The sequence below is a fragment of the Macrosteles quadrilineatus genome, unplaced genomic scaffold (genome assembly GCF_028750875.1).
Source record: "Macrosteles quadrilineatus isolate MER2022 unplaced genomic scaffold, UCM_ALF_1.0 Scaffold_14__1_contigs__length_3811126, whole genome shotgun sequence".
NCBI classification, from domain to species: domain Eukaryota; kingdom Metazoa; phylum Arthropoda; class Insecta; order Hemiptera; family Cicadellidae; genus Macrosteles; species Macrosteles quadrilineatus.
In genome coordinates, this window is record NW_026542607.1 from 938,322 (window position 1) to 958,505 (window position 20,184).

Here is a 20,184-nt window from a genome sequence, read left to right on the forward strand (position 1 = left end):
ACAATCCTGTAGTTTTAACACTGATCTTCAATAAAAGTACTTTCCAAAACAATGGGTAATATCCCTGTTTCACAATCTACAGCCCAAACTCCTATATTAAATATTTGATTTGCAAACAAGTTCGCATACCTCTTGTTCAAACAGGATGGAATGAAAATATTCATTTCACTAGAACAAAGGAGTAGTAATAAGAGATTCAATTATGTATTGTTCCGTTGAAATATTGGGAAGCATTCAGAGCCTTTTGTGTTAGGCCATTCTTTCTGTCAGTGATCTATGGGATTGTTCAAAAAATTCAAATTGTGTCTTTATTTGGACGTTTTTCACCCTGCATCATTTTACGCTGTATATGAGATTTAGAATTTTAATAGTATATTTCGTACTTAGGGCCGAAAACTAGGTTTTGCCGGCTCGAGATGGTTTTTAAGTTCGAGACGAAGTCTAGAACTTAAAACGATCGAGAGCTGCAAAACAATTTCGGTTCGTGGTACGAACACTATTTTTCACCACACTATACCACTATTCAACACAATAATAGTGCACACTGTCATCACAATAACAACTTTAAGGTAATTATGTGAAGAAGTAATTTGAGGAATCAGCAAAAAAATAATAAACAGCTGCTAGGCAGCGGTGACAATAACACGATTCTATTGCAATGTTGTTGTATAGATAATGATTGTGTATTTAATATGCATTCATGTTTTAAGAAAGTAAGCGGGCAGCTGATTTTGCGGCCCTAGGGATGTAAAAACACGCTCGGTCCCAAATGACGATGACAGCTGATATGGCCAGCAAAACGTAACTTTCAGTCACCAATTAACGTATGTAAAACAGCTAAAAACATCAGTGTGGTGAAAAAATATTTCTAAAATTTAAATGAATATTAAAATATTTTTCTTTGCAACTGGTGACTAAGGTACAGGAGTAATATTCCTTACCCTGTGGTATTAGATTAAAAAGACGTGCATCCAACTTATTAATGAAGTACAAAACAACATGTTTAAGACCAGAGCATATCAAACATGTGTGGATGGTTAAGATTTAAAATTCAAATTCAAACTGTGGTATTTTTTTATTTATTGGTATTTAAATTAATTTGATAAAACAGTAGCTATTGCCTTTTGGCTGAGTTTTTCCTTGAGTAGAAGGCAACAATCAGGTAATAACAACTTTTAATTATCACGTTTTGAATATGGAATAAAAAAATAATATTAAACTAACTGTACACACTATTCTAAAATTTTCTTTTTCTAAGAAAACTCAGGAAACCTATGGAGGTCTTGGAAAAACCTAAGAAGACAGGACGTGATTGAGCCATGCGAACGAGCTCACTTATGAAGTTAAACGGGGCAAAGCCCGCGGGTACAGCTAGTCTACTATAAAAAGTATACTATAAAAATATACTAAAAAAATAATATACTATAAGATTACATCAAAGATTATAAATAATCTTTTGTTTTCCTACACTACTGAAGCAGAAAATCTGTACCCATTAAAACGCCGTCACACAAATCCAATACCACAAACCAAACTCTAAAACCCACCACAATCCCCAGTGGTTTCAAGCAAACTTTTATTTCATACAATTTACACTGGAAAATGCAATACAATATTAATATTCAATCTAAATATATGTCTATGATTATTATCGACACTTAGTTTCATTTGTTAAAAATACTTAAGGGGTGTAAAATCTCAGATTACCAATAACAGTAAAAAAATGTCATTACAAAATATTCTACATCACTAATTATGTAAGAAAAACTACCAACAAGTTTCTGTTTTGTTAAAATTATTCAATAAAATTACATCCAAGAAGCCATTGGTGAATTGACAAATAACAGCATGTATTGCTAAATAAAAAAGAGATTTGTCGAGTGTCTAAGTGAAAAATGTGTCTAAATAATGCAATAGTTTTGGATTGTGGTTTATCGGTTTATCCACCCTAAAAGCCCTTGAAAAAATCTCTTTATATTCCGCGTGTATAACTCAATTATTTACTAAATAATTCAATACAAATTTTCACTGTAGCGTACAAACCAAAACTCAATACAATTTCCCCCAAGATAGTCTGTCTGTGAGAATAATGGTGTTACAACTTTGCAAAAGATTTAGAGCTAAGTATTTCGGAAACAGAGAAATATAAAATGTTTTGAAGAGGATAAAAACTTCAAGCTTGAAGCGATTCTCGCGAGATCGACTAAAGTATTTCCCAGTTCCGAAGTTTCTTATCTGAAAATAGCAGAAGTTTTTGTCTCCTTGCCTTGGGGCCCTAAATTATTTATTCCTCTTCAAATCACGTTTGACAGAACCCCTTAAATAATTTGGGGCCTGGGAGAAACATTTTGTTCAATTATAGTGTTTATAACTAGACAAAAGATTTCAGAATTTAGTTGTTGGTAACTTAATCTGTTAAAATATGTATCTCCAAGTTAGAAGAGAAAGAAACCATTGCATTTTTTTTTTCATTGGATAACTTTGAATGCCTACATCAGTTGATATTCCTTTCTCTGAAATAAAACTGTTTTAGTGCATTAGTGCAATCATAATTATAATATAATAATTTTAGTGCATTCATTTTAGTAACATGAGCATTTTTATCAACTACAATACGGCTTAGCCCAAAAACTAATAGATTTTTAGAGATAAATTCCTCGAAGCAAACGTTATAAAATGATTTCCACAACATTAATATAATTCTGGACAACAGTATTGTTGATTTGGATCATCCTCTTCTCCTCAATAGATTCGTTCAATATTTAATGTGTTAATTTATAATTTATGAAACAATGAAATAACACTTTTTAACCTCTAAAATTATCAAACCACTTTTACTACTCTTATAATATATTGAGCTTAGTTTATTTTAATGTTATTAAGTCAGACAGGACATACAGACAGACAGACAGGTAATCTACCATCCCTAACCTTCCAAAATACTTCCTAATCCTCCTGAATCCTTGTCAGCTAATAATTTAAGTTAATTAAACGTTGAAATTACATTTATATGCTATAAGATTATTATTCAGTATTTTTTTTTATAATGTATTCATTTAACTGTACATAAATAATATTAAGTTCGACAAAAGCTGATCTTTGTTGAACAATTCATAATTTTTTTTAAATAATCATTCCTTTCTGGTTTTCTTGTTTATGTGGCTTATTCATATTCTCTCATAATTTTCAAGAACTCACAATATTGTTACATTATTCAACTACCACTGTAATTAAGAATTGCAATCGTAGGGCTTTTTTAACCCCTCGGAATAGTGTTTACAAAATAATGTAAAGGGTTTGATAACTTTTCGCAATTTTGGTTATACACAATTCAACCTGCTTGCCTATACTAATAATAACATAGCACAAGGTTAATAAAACTTCATTCCAAAAACAAAATGTCAATAAATTTTATCGGGAATTAATTCTATTAGTGTTATTACAACGTTAGTACCAAGATAGCTCTCTACCAACAATTTTGTAAAATTTTGAAATAAACATAAGAACCCTGTAACCCTAAGATACCCTATAATAACCCCTATACCCTATAACCCTATAATAACCCTGTAAGAAATATTTTAAAGTTCATTATTACCTGTATTTCTTGAAATATTTAATGACAAATATATTGGAAATATTAAAGCTATGAACAAAATAATTACAAAACTCTTGTGGAAAAGAGCTGTAAAAAATGCTTATTCCTTACAAGCGCTTTCAGTTTCATAGGTTACCCAGGGGGAAGGAAATATTTCAGTGATGGGACATCGTTCCCACAGCAATAATTAATTTTCTTCCGAAACCATTTATCATCAGAACAAGCCTGACACTAGAGGATCCACAAGTTTTATATAATACTTAAACCGAAGTATTCTATACTTCGAAATATAATAAATATATGTTTTTTTTCCTTCGTAGCACCATATTCTAAAATGCATAGCCTCTCTATTCTATGTAGCACTATACTCTTTGTTCGTGGCGTAATAATACTCTACATTTTAGTATAATATCAAATACAAATTTTATTTGCACAGTGACATTGGTACTCTTATGTGTCGTAGCATTACTGGACCCTTCAAAGCATTTCAAGTAAATAAAAACAGTGTTAAGCCTATCGCTTATACAGTACTTTGGACATGTAACTAAAACCATTACTAAATCAGTGTTTTTTCAAACCTTACTTCTCCAATTTTAATTTTCACTCCAGCTAGTACTACTTTTGTGGATTTTAAGTTAACGTTAAAGTAGAGGGTACGTAAACTTAGATGAACACTATTACACTCTCCAAAGTTTACAATTTTTCTATAAATAAGCAAATTGTGTTGTTATCAAATTATTATGTCATCGAACAATGGAGAATTTTTTAATCTTCTACATTAGTGGTTTAATATCTGAAAGAAATTGTACATAAAAAGTCAATAAAATGAATATAAAACAATCCATTTGTACATATATTATACAGCCAAGCCGCAAGCAGATGATTAAACAGGGCAATGAAGAATATTCAACGTCTGTAGGCTGACGAAGTTTGGCAGAAACGAAGTTAGTTAAACTTCATTTAATAAACGAAGTTGTGCAGCATTCAGGTGTTTGATGAAGAGCAATTAACTTTTAATTTTCCTTCCCCTTTCAAAAAGTCAAATATTAATGATTTTTTACTTTTTAAAACATTTCGAAGTTGCAATTGTACAGTTTTTTTTCTCATTTTTAGTCCCTACATTTCTTCAAAAATTTTAAATTTCTCGACATTTTAAAAGGTATATATGATAATGGATACATTACTATGTGAGAAGAGTATGGAGTTATAAATTAAACTATTTTTTGAAACACTGAATAACACAGCTACACCTTGAAAGTTCATTAAATTCATGCAAAGGAAATTTGAAAAAAGAAAATCCATACAGTTTACTTTTATTGGCGGATGATTTTAAAATAATAGTGTTTTTGATCAATGGGGCAATCAGAATTAAAAAGTAAATCGGCCCTGGGTGTAAGTTTAACTATGTCACTTAAGAAAATAGCTTTCTTTCTTATAGAGGAAATTTGCTAATAACTCAACAGACAAAAGAAAAAAATATTAAGTTACAATATACCCATAAACATGAACTTTACTTAATCCAAACAGATACATTTAACACAGTTTGAAAAAATATAGACAATTAGGCTAGGAATGTTTAACTTTTAACTAAGCAGTTTTGTAAGGCACATGAGGATGGGCAAATACACAGTATAAAGGCCGCCAACCCCTTTGTTAAAAAGAATAATGAAAAGCATTACCGTATATATTATTATGTTTTCGAATTATATAAAACATTTCTGAAGTTTGTGTTCATCTAACACTTGAATTTATAAACATAATTAATATTTTATAGCCATTAAAACATTTTACCGTATTGATTATATCTGATGAATGTTCAACCTTATAATACCATTTTTTATGAAAACGTAATAATGTTCATTTTTCCATAAGATACGAACAGCGATAACAGTTTCCGGGAAGTAACAATTAATAAGAAACTTCATTTTTCGAAACTTCTGACTGCACTTATTTCAGTTTAAGTTTTTATGGATACTTAGGGAGTTTTAGCCTTCTCGTGCATTAAGCTTGTTTGACATTTTTGTAGATATTTTCGCATTCATCACTTCTACTTTCTCCAATATAAATATACAAATATAAATATAAATCTCAATGTATGTCTTTCACAAGGCTACGAAAAAATTAGCTTTTTCAGTAGTCATGTGTCTTTCATACATTACTAAACACGTGTCTGTAGTTAAAATTCAGGATATTGATGGGAATAATGGAGTATATTTGGGGATGGAGATATAAGCATTAGGAAGGTTTTGTGATTGCCTATTCAAAAAAATGCTCACGGATCTTACTCCGGGCTTTTAAAGTTGCTATGTTCAGCTTATAAGAATTGTTTATTTTATTGCTTTACCTAAAACAGTAACATGAAAGTATTTTTCAATTTTTTTAAAATTATTCTTTTAACTGTCACCTTGGTGACGGGGTCAGTATTCAAAAGACTCAATTTGATCTTTGAAAATAATTTTAAAATGGTTTCACTTCTACCATTTAACTTAGAAACGTAATTTAACTTTATTAGTTAACTTGATAATAGTATGTGTTTGTTAACTCAATTTGAGCCCAGACGGCTCAGTAGTTTTTGAGTTTATCTCATACAAACGCACACACATACAGTCAGACAGACACCACATCTTCTTTATAATAATGATAGATATAGACGTACAATTAATTATTCTATGATCATTAACATTTCATATTGATTGTTGTCATAAATGTTATTAACAACTTAAAATAACCTATATTATAATTTTAGGCACATACCCTTTAAAAAGCTACACGATTTTTTTAAATTCAGAAAATACCCCTAACCGCAGCAAATCTGCAAACAAAGCACATTTTCGGTTGACTTGATTTCCACTATGTTCTCTTAAACATGGCCGTTTTATTTCATATCTAAATAGCTTTAGGTTAAATGGGTTCTTGGGTTTTCTGATAAAGTATGTTTTAGGTGAAATATTAATAGTTGAATGAAATTAATTAATTTGCAAAATTTGATCATAATATTTTTTTAAACTATATATCATTAATATAAAAGAATACTAATTTACACTATATGAAAAAATATACAGAATTAATTTACTCAGTTACCCTTTTCCTTTAAACAAATGTTGAATGAACTAATTACTTTTGTACTCTTGACCTTCTTCAGATGACAAGCACAAGATAGAGAAAATTATTCTAATTAACGCTTCTTTAACAAAAATCCACGTAATGGGATAACAGGGTAGTCGTGACATCTAAATCATATAATTTCTTCAAAGGGGTTAGACTCCACAATGAAAACAAAGAGGTATAAAATTAGCAATTACGCGATTCGTTGTTGAGTTTGGTTATTTTGCAGTCTTTGTTTTTGTTCTTTTGCTCACAGAAATGCTTTGGTAAAGCAAACCTGAATAACCAAACATCTCTCAAAATTAAAATAATTAAAACTTGATATCAAGCCTTCTTTTAAAACTTTTGAGATTTGTTATATTTTTTTTGTGGTACTAGTAAAAATATTTGTCTTAAAATAATAAAATACAACTAAAAACTGTTTCAATGGTATTTCTATATGCAAACAATTTTAATGCCTTTACTGACAATGGCAACATTTATTGAATTATTAAAATACAACTAGTTTAGTGAAGCATTCTTTTGTCAACTTATATTATTAGAAAATAATCAAATGATAGATGTAAATTGTGTCATTTATAACCTTTATTATACTATTTAATTTGATCCAGTAGTAGAACTCTAAGATGACGAGAAAAAAATAATTCTGTGATTCAATTTTGTAGTGATGCATTTCATTGGCATGAGGCAATAACACTTTAAAGATATTAAAATTCAACGTTGTATGCATACAACACACACACATATATATACATACATATGTACATAACATTTTTATGTGTCAACGGGTTTTTAACTCCTAAAACAAAAACTATTTTTTCTTATTACAGTACTAACTATTTTCGTGTTTGGGGTTACTGCTTTCATTGTGTTTAGATCTCCAATACGTTGTGAATTTTTGATAGCCCAAGAAATATCCGTTTTTATAATAACAAGATAAACGTTATTTTTTATGATACTTTATTTTTGATGAAACACTTCAGACAGTCGTCCAGTACTTGTGAGATGGATCTTTTTCTTGATACCACAATCACTTTGTCGTGATAATTATGCCATAATTTAACTGTGCATTAAATTCACACAGTTAAATCAGTGTAAATTTTACAATGCCTATATTTTACTAGGTAATTTTTAGTAGGTAATAGTATTTTAGTGACTGAAAAATACTTTACATCAGTTTTGTATCTAGTGCCCTTCTTATTTTAGAATTATCGTTACAGTACTTAAGGAAATAAAACACATTACTGTATTACAAAAAAGTGTCATACTGATTCCAAAATCTTAAGGGTTTGACTATAAAATTTTGACTATAATTAATCTTATATATATATATTAAAACCCTTTTGCAAAACTTATGACAGCTAGCCTGACCGAATTACACGCGGGTTGTACCAAAAGAAAGGTTATCGGTCCTATATGTACAGGGGTTGTTTGTGTTTTGAAAATATGTAAGTTAATTCGGTCAAAAATACAAATAAAACTTTTCTTATGGAGATTTAACATGGGGCTAATTTTATTTATTACAGTTCGGCCGCTTAGAAAACGACCTGCGCGCTAATGCTAAACCAATGCTGGAGGAGGTCGCTTTCTAAGCGGCCGAACTATAATAGACAAGCATGTTTATTGAAAACCTGTTTTCTCATATCCTGTGCAACACAGGGAAGATCCTACGCATACTGTTAGAAAGATATTTGCCTGTAGATGTGCAGAATCCCTTTAGGCCTATCAATTAAATTAGGCTCAAAAATAAACACAAAAAATTAATTTAAAATTTTAAAAAATTGACATGGGCCTAGTGTAGTACTAAACATGATAGATGATTCACGAGTGTTAAGATGCTTTACTCAAGTGCATCTTTAGTTTCTTTAGTTAAAATAGAACTTTAATAATTATAATTTATTCATAGAATATTCTATGAGAGTATTACTTATTGCTTGTTTTAAAGCAGGTAAGATCAAGCAAGTTAGTTGAAGAAAAGTTAAGCTTATTTAATAAACAAAGTTGGAAGCCTTTGAGCTGCTTGATGAAGATTAATTAATTTGAAAAAAACTTACTCTTTTTCCATAACGAAGGAATTAAAATCATGGTGAAAAACAATATTTAATTTTTTCAATACTGCATTTTTTATTTAATAAAATATAATGAGATCTTAATGTATTTCAATTTGGCCGATCGTTTTTAAAGGTTTATCTTGTGTTGTTTTTCGTGTAGACCTATGTTTAAACAACAATGGAATATTTTACGTGTTTTGTAAGTCAACCCCACAAACCTTTGTCTTGTTATCTAACGTCCTTTTGTCAGATATATTGTCATTAATTGTATTTTGTTAGTACAACACGTCATATGAAACTCTCCCACTTATTTTATTTCTGAAATTCACCTTTTATATTTAGTTCTACAAATATTCTCAAACAATTTCTTTTCCAATAAAAACATCAAACAATTCTTTTCTCAATTTCTACTTCATATTGAAATAATTTTACAAAATGTGTCACTACTTAGATTTTCCTCTCATTGCCACTGACAGCGATGCGACGACTCATTGTACCAACCACTAATGACCACCCAACAATTAAATTGGCCTTAACAGCTGATTAGTTGAAGTTCGAAGCTTTACAATTTTACTTATTTTCTCTCCTTGAACCTCATTGGTCCGTTGCCCGTATTGTTAAGTAAAACAACAATGCAGTTAAGTAAGTAAACAATATGTTAAGTGAATCTTTTCAATTAATTCTGAGAACTGAACTGAAAAAGCTAGTTAAAAACACGGTCGTAGGTAAAGTCTATAAATGCGACAGATACAACCTCTGAAGTACCTTTCAATATTAGTTCCTACCATGGATTCATATCACTTTTTATATAAGCTGGTTATAAATTTCGAATGGCTGATGTTCGATTCCTGATTTCCGCTCAAGTGAACACTACCAACCGATCTCGTTGAGAAGAGAAGCGGTTTACGGACCAATAAAGCAGAAATTTGTCTGAATGTGTCAACTGAAAATCCCTACAAGCCGTAATACAGCTCAGGTGTACCACTACACTAGACTGAATCCAGTGTATACAACACGACAAACAAAATTATTATTAAACTTTCTTTCATTCCGTTGTTTTTTTTTTTTTTCTAAATACACTATTTAATAAAAATTGCGAAACCTCAATACAATAACTAGTTATAATTAGTGTAATAATTAGTTGTAAAATTTCTAATAAAACAAAATAATTTTATTTAGCTAAATAAAAAACATGTCCAGTTTACAATCAAATATCAGAGAGGTAATATTTTTATCACAGAATACGGATATTGGTATCATTATGCAAACAATTCGATATTTTGTTACTGTAATCACCAGTTTCAAACATACTGTGTAGTTTGTTATTTAAGTAAATAATAGACTACTGAATAATTACAATTTAAGAGTAATATCTATTTAACCTTATCAACAGAAATCGGCCAATATATTATGCTAAGAAGCGAAACCTTTTCTGTACAGTTTAAATTGCTAAAAGGGTTTCAACGAGAAGTTTATGATAATCAGGACAAAGGCTTTTAAAATTCACAGTTGGCAAAGACGTTCAAAGCTTTCAAAGACTGTTAAAGCTTTGAAATTGAGAGAGTTCAGAGGATAAGGTTCGCAAAACTGTTCTGTCTGTTGGTTACATTTTTTTCCGAATAAATAACAAGTATAAAAAAATAATGTCAGTAAATTTTTAAGATTTTTTAATAGTTGAAAGAATTGATGGTTTGATTGAATTAATTTAAACGAGCTATGGAATTTTCCTTGTTAATAATTCACAACAAGTCACTTACATATGGTTTCTAAGATAACTTTATAATAAATACTTGATTGTATTGTTTAAACGAAGCTCCTAATAGGGAATAAGCCCTATACTGTTATACCAAATCAGAATGATCAAACTTTGTGACGGTGTTTTATGGGAAAAAATTTGTTTTCTCATTACCCCCCCCCCCCAAAAAAAAATATATATTACAATATCTTTTAAATCATTTTATTAAGCTTGAAAACAAATAATTTAACACAATAAAACGTTATTTACTATTGAAACATTTCAAGCCTGTTTTAGTATGCTCGTGTAGCCTAAATGGTTCTCTTATTTTTATTTATACATCTTATAGATTTCATGATTTGTCTTACATTTCGTAATAAAACCAGATGTCAAGCTATTGTGTATAGTTAAAACGTCTGATCTAATAAAAATTTGTTTCAAATCATTTAATTACAACAAAAATGATAAAACCTTAAAATAAGAGAAGAACATTACACATACAAAACTATCAGATTTCACTGTAGAAAGAAGTCAACTTCAACTATTCAAAGTGGCAATTAGTGTGCATCAGCTGTGGGCATAGGCTATCCAAAAGATAAATACTTTGGCATTCGAGTTGGGCCGAAACTCTAAAAACTGTCCTTACGTCAGACTTGAAGCCCTATGGCACTTGAAAAGTCATTGACAGGCAGAGCACTCTCGAGGCTGATTGGTTGAGGGAGGGAGAGTAGGAGGGGGGGACCTGTTGAAGCCAAATAATGGAACAATGACAAACAGTAAATATCAGCTGTGGGCGATTTTAATATGTGTTTGTTATTTGGTAAATACCAAAAATCAAAGATGAAAATTCGACTGAAAAACTGTACGTTATTACATTTTATCGTCCTTGGACATTTTGTACTAAACTACTGTTTAGTATAATAGTTGTATAGGGTGTCCCTAGAACAGGTTTGGACGTTTTGTTTTATTACTGATTTTATATTTTTTATATGGTCATTTTATTTATTGAAAGGATAATACTAATAGGATAAGGGTAATAATATTTTCAAAAGTATTACCTTAAAACATGAGGTCCTGGGGACCGAGCCATAACTCGGTATAGATTATTTCCATTGTACAAGCAATATAAAGGAAACTCACGTTTCATTTACTACTAATTTTTTACTTTTATTATATAAGTTTCGGTGGAGTTTGAATGTATTATGATGGAAATTTTAACCTGGCAATCCACAACACATTAATTTATTTTACAGTCGATGGTAAAAATCACTCTTTTATAATATGCTGAGATTGTTTTGACAGTTTGTTTGAATTAAAATAGCTGATAGAAAACTTTTGTTTAGATTCTAATTTACATAAAATAAAGGTAATTTTAAAATATTTATTTCACTGCTAAACCAAAGTTTGCTAAAAATTGTCTCAGTACTTCGGGATACGTTTGGTAGGAAAAAGCCAAGTAAAATAATCAGTAATTGATCAGAACTATTTTCACCTATAACGAGTAATCTTCAATGCAATCTTTCTTCTCAATAGTAACAACTGGTGATTTTCCCTTTCTACTGTATTTTGTAATTTGCTAGTATACTGTGGATGGCTTGTCATAAACACATGTTACAAGACTTTTGTTTACTTTTCCCGGTTATTTTCTTTAACCAACATGGTTACTTGGCAACCCTTAAGGCCAATGTTAAACCATTTTGACTTTCAACTATTTAATCTTTTACGTAATTAGGTTTTTGTTGGCAGTTTTAACTGCATTGCCAGAAATCAATTATTTACAACATTTTTTATGGAAATCGTCGAGAAGCTGTTTTCGGGATCTTTGTGCAAGCAAGCAAGCATACAAGCATACATACAAGCAAACATTACTCATATAAGAGTGAAGAAATTATAACTTTGTCACAACTAGGATTTGTTTCCAAATGGAATAAATGGACAAAATTGCAAATTCTACAAAAAAACACAACAACGATTGCGATTTACAAAAAAAAAAAACATAAATGATCAATTATTTGCATTGTATTCTAAATCAAAACAGGTTCCGTCAGTATAACAACACAACTTGTTACAGTGGAAACAGTTTTGTAGCGAGACTAAACAAAAGTAAACAATACAACATGTTTATTTGGATTTAACATTAATTTGCTAAATGTCGACTGTGCCAATGTATTTTTTTACATTCGTAAATTTTTTGTACATTACTGGTACCTCATGCAAATAATATTACTACTGATTTTTTATTAATCACATTTAAATAATGTTTAGAATCACAATCCCCGACGTACAAACTCTGGTTTGATTCATGAAGCATCTGAGAAGCGCCTTGCAGTCAAAGAGCAAAACCACCAATTATTCTAGGAAGCGAAACATCCAATTATCCGACCTACGGCTTTCCTGATGTTCTTTTTATTTCTCCTCCTTTTGTTCCCTTTTTGTTACCAGAGGAAAATGTTTTCTCAACTGGAAGGTATATTTTTCAGCATCTGTTACACAAATATTTGAATTTCCAACGGAAATGTAGATTTCAATATTTTTCGATGTGATAATTTTTGCCCTTAACGTTGTTTTTGTCTTAACGAAAAAATCGTAAGAGACCTTAATGGTAGTAATGGACAAGCTAAAGACATTAATTATGCCTAGACGGTTTTTACCAAGTTGCCATGACCATTGTTTTTTTTGTTTGTTTTTTTTTTGGGGGGGGGGGGTTAAGGCTACAATATACAACTTTGTAATGTCCTCCCTTCGTATCCAAGGCCCAGGACAGTTTGACATATTATTGTATTTCAGGCAAGATGGACGTGGCATTTGTGATATGCGGGATTTGAACCCGGATCCCCAAGAATTGATGCTTCGCGCTCAACCACTAAACCAGCTTGCTCCCCCTAAGTGATATTTAGTCAATACTAACATATTCAGACACTACGTAACGTAGCCCATTTATCTTACAACTAATTTTGAATTAAAGTTGTTTAGCATGGGAATTGATCTACTGTATAACAAAAATCAATAAGGCAAGATATAATATTTAATCATTGTTTTAAAGTACACGATGAATGTCCTCTACAATATATCATGTAGATATGGTAAACATATTAGGAGTTAATCTTTACGATTTCGACAGTATTTAAAGTTACAATAATTATTAAAAACTATAAAAATTGCATTCAATCATGTTGTCTGTAAAATAAAATAGGCTACAGATGGATACTAATGTGAAGTCAACTGCAGTTTCCAATATCAAAGGATCAGTTCTGTTGTTATAGGCGTCTCAGTGCCTGCAGCGAGTGAATGCAATCTTCTTACATTTCTGTTTAGCGTGCTACTGCAGATTAACGAAGGCGCTACTACCATTTACTTTTGTGCTATTGTTCACTATCGATCCTTAGTAACCTTTATTGGCGTATTTCCCCTATAAGGAACTACCTTAATTTTACGCTACAATATTCCGTACAAGTATTAACATAGGTTACTATATTAGAGAAGATAAGTTAAATACGACAATACTGAAATTCATAATCGTTTTTAACAAAATGTTTAAAAGATTCTTCTGCAATATTTAGGTAAATCGTTATTTGTAATCCCAAGTGGTTTAGTAGTTGCAAAGTTTTTATGAGAACTATTAGGATATTATATATTACAGCAAACCTGTTAACTTATTTCAACCAAAAAAGTGTGATAGTTTGTTATTAAATCGAATTTAAATTAAGGTAAACTACAAACATTTAGTGAAGCTTTAAACCAAAGGTTAAAATATGGTTATTATTAATTAGAATAATAGAGCGACATGACTGACTATGATACTAGAGGAAATGAAACCTACGTTATCATTGATCAAGTATCGTTGATTATAGAATTGCATTATGGCCGAGCGATGTTATTTGTTCAGCTTATTATTATGGAATTGGAATAAACAATTCCATTAGAGCATTATTTACTGCACGAAAAGTAATTTCAAATACACAATCGAAGCAATCATTGATGTGCATTATGATCAAAAGCTAATTTAAATACTTTAAATGGCGTGAATATTTTATTTGGGATGCTAAAAAGGTATAACCGATTAAAATGGAGTCATTCGTAGATACTGGAAAACAATCTTTTTACTAAATTTTGATATTGAGTTCTACTAAAAAACTAGTTTGCTCAGTTGTTGTTGTTGTTGTTCTTAATAAATTAGTGGCTTTAATAAATCACCGTGAACTAAACTGTATTGATTTTAGCTAGATAGAAAAAAAACTTTTTCACCACACTATCATGTTTTTGGCTGTATTACATACGTTAATTTGTGGCCGAAAGTTACGTTTTGCTGGCGATGCCAGCTGTCCATAATTTGGGGACCGAGCAGGTTTTTACAGGCCGGGGCCGCAAAATCAGCTGTCCGCTTACTTACTTAAAACATGAATGCATTTTAAATACATAATCAAAATCCATAGCATTTCAATAGAATTGTGTTATTGTCACCGTTGCCTAGCAACTATATATTTTTATTTTTGCTGATTCCTCAAATTATTTCTTCACATAACCTTAAAGTTGTAGTTGTGTTGACTATCAGTGTGCATTACTATTGTGGTGAATAGTGGTAATAGGGTATAGTGTGGTGAAAAATAGCGTTCGTACCACGGACCGAAATGGTTTTGCGGCTCTCGATCGATTTAAGTTCTCGACTTCGTCTCGAACTTAAAAACTATCTCGAGCCGGCAAAACCTAATTTTCGGCCCTAGGTACGAAATATACTATTTCACCACACTATGATGTTTTTGGCTGTATTACATACGTTAATTGGTTACGTTTTGCTGGCCATGCCAGCTGTCATCGTAATTTGAGGACCGAGCAGGTTTTTACAAGCCGGGGCTGCAAAATCAGGTTTCCGCTTACTTACTTAAAACATGAATGCATTTTAAATACACAATCAAAATCCATAGCATTGCAATACAATTGTGTTATTGTCACCGTTGCCTAGCAACTATTTATTTTTATTTTTGCTGATTCCTCAAATTATTTCATCACGTAACCTTAGAGTTGTAGTTGTGTTGACTATCAGTGTGCATTATTATAGTGGTGAATAGTGGTAATATGGTATAGTGTGGTGAAAAATAGCGTTCGTACCACGGACCGAAATGGTTTTGCAGCTCTCGATCGATTTAAGTTCTCGACTTCGTCTCGAACTTAAAAACTATCTCGAGCCGGCAATACTTCATTTTCGGCCCTAGGTACGAAATATACTATTGTTTACTCAAGCTACCAACATAGTTTAATTCTTTGCGATTTAAAACATTTTTTTAAGTATTTTAACTACTGTAAGTTAGGTAAAACTATGCATTTATAATATATTGTATAATCTATTGTATGGATAACTGGAATTAAAAGATTACTGAGAATATGTTGCATAAGGTTGTCACTTGTCAGGGCTAGAACAAAAAGATTAAGGATACAGAAGAAATAGCCGAAATATAATGTAAAAATAACATAAGCGGACGCAACACCTTTGGCGAAATCGGCTTTAGTTCTTAGAACAGTGGTTGCGCTAAACCATGGCTAAACATTCAGAACTCCCAGAATCTCTGTATAAAATGTTTGTATAAATAGAAGTAGATAATAGTTACTTTAAAATGTGAATGTATTAATAAAACATTAATACATTAATTATTAACACTTTAATCATTAAAATTGGTCCAAAAATGAGGGAGGAGTTCTGTTTACAAAAATCGGCTTAGCGTATTATATATAAAGATTTCATTTCATTTTCATGTAATTTCATTTTTATCCTAATGTTAAAATAACCCTAGGTCCTATTTATAGATAGGTGTTAAATTTCAAGAACGTGTTAACTTTGATTGATCTAACCTCATGTTTGGTTCACTTATCGTCTCTCATTAAAACTAGAAGGAAATTTAAGAACAATTTGTCAGCCTTTTTTATCAGTTCGTTGACTAACACTAATTACATTGTCAAAGTGATAGAGGTGCTAAAATGAGAGACTTGTAAGATGAAACGTTGTAGCAAACGACTACTTTGTTGTTAAAATAGGGTGATTGTCATTTGGCCGACTACTCACTTGATCGACAACCCACTTGACCGACATTTAATATTATATAAATTGGTTCCACAGAATCCAAAACAAAAATAACCCGCCACACCAATCCTGAAGACTAAGAGTTACCATTTCTCTGATTTGATTTCCAATCGTCTTGATATATACAGCAAACGACTACTTTGTTGTTAAAATAGGGTGATTGCCATTTGGCCGACTAGTCACTTGATCGACAACCCACTTGACCGACATTTAATATTATATAAATTGGTTCCACAGAATCCAAAACAAAAATACCCCGCCACACCAATCCTGAAGACTAAGAGTTACCATTTCTCTGATTTGATTTCCAATCGTCTTGATAACTTGTCTGATTTATTCCCTATTTAAATAACAATAAATGTAATTAGTAGATTTTCTGCTACAAGGAAGGCATTTTCTGCGCAACCAGTATCTCTACAATAACTCAATATATAAAATTTGTTTTTCATCTTTTTAGGATAAATATTTGAAAAAGCAATTTGGATAATGTTGAAACCTCCATAAAATTCCTGTCTTCGTGCTACACATTCGTGCTCAATTGTATTATCGTGTTCGTGGACAACGAGGGAAACTATGCTATGTTTTAGCACAGACTATTGACTCCCGTTTAACCATAGTTTAAACATACTCCCGTTTAATCTATACTATTGATCGATCATTAATGTTATAGTCAGTGGGTTTTGCCTCCTTTTATCGTCAAAATACATAAACAAACTTAACTTTTTTCAAAACGTAAAGTATCAAAAAGTTTCGTTTCGTTCGTTTTAGAATCACTCAAACACCTACATTAAAATGCCATTTCACATTTTTCATACAATAGAAACTAAAATTGTTTGTGACCGAATTCCACGCCACTTAACGCCATTCAAACGTAAATGTAGGCAAGTGCTACAATTTCGTCAACAGAACAATTTTATCTAATCTTGACGGGTGCCAAATTACTGTCAAATTATTTTTACTTTGGCTCAAAGGTAATCGCAGGCTATTATAATAACAAGCCACGAGAAAAATTGCATCAATAAATTGTATATGATAAATAATTTTTGTTGTAGTAAATATAAATAGTGTTTGATAAACTAAGTTTCCCTTTCTTTTCTCTCTGTATTTCTGTTTTTATTTACTCGTTTTTATTGAGTTGCACGATTTTCAATGGATATGATAATACTGTGTATTACTCGAAACAAACAAATACCCACGCCACAGAAAACCTATTTAAAGTAAATATTGACTCATCTTGATGGCAACAAAAATGAGAAGTTCGATGAATTTATTAATTAATTATTTGTATTCTGCTGGTGCCGAATAAATCAAACTAAAGAGAATTTTATAACATTTTTTTGTTGTTACACGGTAGAGATTTGTTCCAGTTTCTAAAATTAATATAGTGGGTGTTAATATTAGTTAATTAAGTAAACTTTTTAAACCATCTATTAGTATCGTGCTGTTATAATCGTTCTGATTTCTTGGGGGGTTTTTCAAAGAGGTCAATGAAGTTGGTAAATAAATTCAGCTGAAAAATCTGGTGTTTTGTCGCTGCCACATACATTTTTAATTTGTTGATGTTTAATTGAATATACCCATAGTGAAGTTTGGTTTACATATAAACAATAACAGAGAAAGATCTACATTATTTTTTAAATAACGACATTAAATAAAGATTGTTTGAGCTAATGTAATTTTTTCACAAAGTTTTCTAGTTTACATGATTGTTACAATAAATTTTTGCAATAAACTATTTTTTATAAATAAATATCATGATATTCTTGCCTTACATGCTATACTTCAGAATAATCTTTGCATTTGTATTTACGTGTATATACAAAAATGACCGTAGGCTACGATACAAAAATTTAATGAAATATTCCACACTTAGGCTGATTTATAAGGTTTAGTACATTAAGCAAAATATTTAGGAAATGAACAGACTAATAATAATTTTTTAAACAATTAGTTTATAATATAAGTAAAACACGCAACATTAAATATTAGATAATGTATCACTTACTTACTAAACAGGCTAATAAATAATAGATGTTCTCCCTTCATTTTGCTAAATTGCCCAGAATAAACATAGGGGCTAAATTTAATTTATTACTGAAAATTATCCAAAAATGAAGGCTAATCTCATAATGTTTTTCGTAAATTAAAATAAAGGTACAAATGCTATACCCAAATGAAATACATTAGCAGACCTTACCTTTTCCTATATCCTCCCGTGGTCACCACCTACTTGAAGCACCTTATCTACATTTATAACCTAAAGCACAAGAAATCTTTCATTTCAAAAGCCAAAACCCGAGTTCGACAAATATGTTGCCCGCTATCCGCATTTTCCCTTTCGTGCAATTCACCGGTTGTAATTTATATGGAGTATAGCTTTTCTGTCAACTGACATGACATCTACTACTGAACTGAGCTTTCATTGATTGTTAGCGGTACTGCCAATCTCACCGCTCAAAATTTCCCCGAATGACGAGGATTTCCCTGCCAACGCAAACACTGGGTCGTAACAGAAACTCAATGGCGGGAAATAGGGACTTTATGTTTTGTAATGAATTGAACTATCATTGTTAAGTTTTTGTCTTGTTTTAAACTCATCATTTAAATATAATTATTCAACTAAAAACTGAACACAGAAAAATGTTGTTATTGGCAGCATATTCTGGTGACAATATGTTTGTTTGAATTACAATTAATAAGAAACTTTACAAACTTGAAAACAATTATAGTTTTATTCTCACAAAAGTGTTTTTACTTAAGATTTTTACTAGTTTTCATTGTTTCATCCTGCGATTATAGAAACATCCGTGACCATTTCATATTTTTTATCAACTTTAAATTGCAATTAAATTCACAAAGTCTGCAATACAAATTCAATCAATTTTTAATTACACTTACGATTTTGCTGCAGTTCTGCGGTCATGGGGTAGTTCCACCTCCAAAGGACGGGGAATTTGGCATAGGGCCGCAAGTACCCTAAATCCAGCACTTGTGGCGAAAGGATACACCCCCCCCCCACCCACTCACAAACCGGTAATTAGTCTAAAAACCAAATCTTACGCAATGGCCCCTCAAAGAATCCACCTGTCGATTAATCTAACATTCAAACATTCCAATGAAAATAAAATAAAAATGTTGTAATCACTTAAACGAAGCGTGAGCCGAGGTTTATATAAAATACTTTTTTCTGGTCTGTTATTTTTTGGTACATTTGAATACAGTATTGATAAGTCAATGTCTGTGTAGCGCGTACCATAGTAAAATAAGAGTTTCAAAAGAGGTGATCAGGATAATTTATGAACGGTTTTAGGCATTTTACACTGAATTTTGTTATTTATTCCTTAACTGTTGGATATCTACTGTCCTTATTTTAATGGGTTTTATTTATTTATTTATTCATTTATTCATACGGTTAACATCATTTTTACAATCAATGTTACTTAATTATTTATTTATTCTCAACGGCAAACACCATTTTACAAAATTCAATACATTAACAAGCAAGCAATAGCAAAAGTAATTCTAAGGTAAAACAGTAATGAGAAAGAAGTAATAAAAGCAGTAAAAGTAAGTAAGTAAAGCAGTAGAAGTAATTCGAGCAAAACTGAGATGAAATAAAAATTAG

The 20,184-nt window shown here is 30.9% G+C and overlaps 1 protein-coding gene across 1 annotated transcript in view; it reads right to left on the reverse strand.

The window, feature by feature from the left end:
* The window catches only part of LOC129005034 (beta-1,4-galactosyltransferase galt-1-like), a 43,868-nt gene extending 24,940 nt beyond the window's left edge, over positions 1-18,928 (reverse strand). The window contains exon 1 of the mRNA XM_054433790.1: positions 18,757-18,928. The gene's annotated coding sequence lies outside the window, so the exon portion shown is untranslated. The remainder of the gene's footprint in view (positions 1-18,756) is intronic.
* Between the last annotated feature and the right edge of the window lie 1,256 nt (positions 18,929-20,184).